The 3,982-nt window shown below is 35.2% G+C and overlaps 1 long non-coding RNA gene across 1 annotated transcript; it reads left to right on the forward strand.

Annotated features, from left to right (window-relative positions):
- The first annotated feature begins 944 nt into the window (after positions 1-944).
- Positions 945-3,156, forward strand: LOC138307478 (uncharacterized). Its single transcript, XR_011205992.1, has 3 exons — positions 945-1,397; positions 1,870-2,587; positions 3,058-3,156. It is a non-coding gene; the product is annotated as an uncharacterized lncRNA (long non-coding RNA).
- Positions 3,157-3,982: the final 826 nt, after the last annotated feature.

A 3,982-nucleotide genomic window follows, 5' to 3' on the forward strand; every position in this document is an offset into this window, starting at 1 on the left:
AACGTCAGTTACATTGTAACCTCTGGAGTATCGAGGATGGCATTTGCTATATTGCAGCAGCTGCTGCACGCTATGTGATCAGTGGTACAAATGTATTTAGACCAAATGTTCTAAATGCACTGCTAAAACAAACAGTTTTTATCCATGGTAACATAAATTCAAAACTAGTTCGGAAATTTATACAATCTGACTTGTGCGATAATGACACAAGACAATTTTATACATCTAAATCGTGTTTATATACTCAATAGTCAGTACTATATTTACCTTGACAAAGGATGACCTAGACGTTATGATAATGCTAATAAGACTGAAAATTAGAATGATGGACAGAAGGGGGCCAAACCTACATATAACATATTTTAAGTCTAAAATCAATGACAAAACTTTATTTAAAAATTCAGATGCAATATTTTCGATATGTTATTACAGACTTTTATAATACAAACGACCAGCACTGCATCAAAATGATAAAATGGTTCTGAATTTTATATATACTGTAGCAGAAAATATAAATATTTCCCATCGAGGGCCTGAAGTTCGTGAGTATGACAATAACAGACTATTTTGGTGATTTTAAAATACTTAAGAAACGAAGAACACATTATGTATGTCAGATGTCTTCTTTGTCCTTTTAAAATTGACTGAAATGTTGGTTTACACCGGTCTTTATTTTCTCCAGAGAGCAGACGGAAAGCTTACTAAAAAAACAAAATGGCGGCCTTGATTATTTGAAATCTCACATCGAATAGATTTGGAAGAAAGAATATGACAAATTTTAGTACATAAAATAGTCATGATTAACTTAATTCACAATAATATTAGTTTTTGTGGCATTAAGTATGCCTGTCATTTGTGATACATTTGAACATAAGTTATCAAAAACACTTGCTGGTCGTTTTGAGAAATCATGTAACGATCAAGGGAAACTTAAACGTAATTTTATGTAATGGATAATTTCCGAAAACCTGTCCATTATTAGAGAGAATGGATAGTACCGAGCCCGCAGGGCGAGGTACAATCCATTCTCTCTAATAATGGACAGTTTGAGGAATTTATCCTACTTAAAACCCATCATACCACTACTCACTACCTTGCGTACCCTGTTTGAGAAATGGGACATCCCATTTCAGGAATTGCACAGGTGTTCACTCACCTGTGACAAATAATGGACTAACAATGTTGAGATGCATGCACAGTCATTTAGTTTTACACCTTTGGAGGTACAACAGTGTTTTTGAACATGTCGGATAGTGATATTTTCCTTACTCGGCCATCATTTACATGTAGGGATGTACGCAGCTGTGATTCAGATTGTTTGCCTGTTTGAAGTGACCTATTTATTCGCACAAGGACAGGTGCATTGTCTAACTTTACATCAAATACATACAAGCAAGGTGAGTTTTCGCTACAATTTAAACATAACTGTTTTTCCTAAAAAAATCTACCATACGCATGTTATAGATATGATAAAAAAAACCATATCTGATTGCTATGATAGCATTGCACTGGAATACAATGAAACCTGTCTAATCCGACACCACGTGGGTGTTTGGTCAGATTATTCAGGGTGTAGGAAAGTCAGATACTGTTGTATACTATTGTTGCTATTGTTGAATACGGAACAGTTACAGATAGGATAGGGAAAGCAGGTGTCAGATTAGACAGGTTTCGCTCTTAAGTATATTATGTTTAACCATAATCATCAGATTATATGTTATAAGGGTTGTGAGATATCTGATCTAAAAGACTGCATATTATCCCACCTCAGTCAAGAATCTAGAGTTCCTATTCCTCGTCAATTACAAGTTTTAAAAAGATGTAACAAATAATAATGCAAGAATCTAATTATGTTTTTTTTATTTTCAGAACAGTAACAGCTAGGAAGGGGAAGTAATAATTTCGATGGAGGAGTGAACTTAAATGTAAAATTTTGGATAGTCAAATAAACATGTTTAGTTTTCCATACAGCAGCGTTTTTTTTCCTTGTTCAAAATAGACTGTCCATTATTTTGGGGAATAATGGACAGGGGCCCTATAATAATGGACAGTGAGTTACATAATGGACTCCTAGGTGTCCATTATGTAATATAATGGTCATATACAACAAAGGAAACTTTACTAGCTGGGTTTTAAGTAATGGATAATTTCCGAAAACCTGTCCATTATTAGAGAGAATGGATAGTACCGAGCCCGCAGGGCGAGGTACAATCCATTCTCTCTAATAATGGACAGTTTGAGGAATTTATCCTACTTAAAACCCATCATACCACTACTCACTACCTTGCGTACCCTGTTTGAGAAATGGGACATCCCATTTCAGGAATTGCACAGGTGTTCACTCACCTGTGACAAATAATGGACTAACAATGTTGAGATGCATGCACAGTCATTTAGTTTTACACCTTTGGAGGTACAACAGTGTTTTTGAACATGTCGGATAGTGATATTTTCCTTACTCGGCCATCATTTACATGTAGGGATGTACGCAGCTGTGATTCAGATTGTTTGCCTGTTTGAAGTGACCTATTTATTCGCACAAGGACAGGTGCATTGTCTAACTTTACATCAAATACATACAAGCAAGGTGAGTTTTCGCTACAATTTAAACATAACTGTTTTTCCTAAAAAAATCTACCATACGCATGTTATAGATATGATAAAAAAAACATATCTGATTGCTATGATAGCATTGCACTGGAATACAATGAAACCTGTCTAATCCGACACCACGTGGGTGTTTGGTCAGATTATTCAGGGTGTAGGAAAGTCAGATACTGTTGTATACTATTGTTGCTATTGTTGAATACGGAACAGTTACAGATAGGATAGGGAAAGCAGGTGTCAGATTAGACAGGTTTCGCTCTTAAGTATATTATGTTTAACCATAATCATCAGATTATATGTTATAAGGGTTGTGAGATATCTGATCTAAAAGACTGCATATTATCCCACCTCAGTCAAGAATCTAGAGTTCCTATTCCTCGTCAATTACAAGTTTTAAAAAGATGTAACAAATGATAATGCAAGAATCTAATTATGTTTTTTTATTTTCAGAACAGTAACAGCTAGGAAGGGGAAGTAATAATTTCGATGGAGGAGTGAACTTAAATGTAAAATTTTGGATAGTCAAATAAACATGTTTAGTTTTCCATACAGCAGCGTTTTTTTCCTTGTTCAAAATAGACTGTCCATTATTTTGGGGAATAATGGACAGGGGCCCTATAATAATGGACAGTGAGTTACATAATGGACTCCTAGGTGTCCATTATGTAATATAATGGTCATCTACAACAAAGGAAACTTTACTAGCTGGGTTTTAAGATAACATAAGCCTAGGACACCTCTACAATCAACAAAAAAATAAGCGGCCTTGACATAGGTAGTCAACAGATCGTCTTGACGCAAACACATTGATGTATGGGCTGCGTTGGCACAGGTTTTGCGTCTCTCTGTATGGTCTAAAAATAGACTGATTTAGTTAGTGTGTTTAGCAATGTTTTCAGTATGATAACAACCGTTTTCGAAATAAAAAATATAAGTTTCTTAAAACAATAATAACATATAAGGACGTCTTGAGATAGGGTTGCAACACTAATCATGTTAACTTGTGAAGTGTTAATACGCGGTAACGAGGATGACCAGGGTAAATATAAGACCACTATTTTAAAACATACATGCATAAACCCTAACATCAATTATGCATCTTTACACAAATATCAAACCTGTTCTGTATTTCGACAGCGAATGTTATAGCCGTACTACCCCAACTGAGATCGACGCGTGTATATAAACCCCTACGTATTATATCTACCGCTCTACCGCTGACTTGTATCGATGTATTGATTAGACATCTCCAGTTATGAGCGTAGATGTAGACGGACGCGTATTCGGGGGGCGTATCAAAAGTTCATAATGAGGAAAAACGGTATAAAGCTAGTATATTAATAATCCGAAATAAAAGGCCAAAATAAATAAATTC

This window comes from Argopecten irradians, chromosome 14, assembly GCF_041381155.1.
Source record: "Argopecten irradians isolate NY chromosome 14, Ai_NY, whole genome shotgun sequence".
NCBI classification, from domain to species: domain Eukaryota; kingdom Metazoa; phylum Mollusca; class Bivalvia; order Pectinida; family Pectinidae; genus Argopecten; species Argopecten irradians.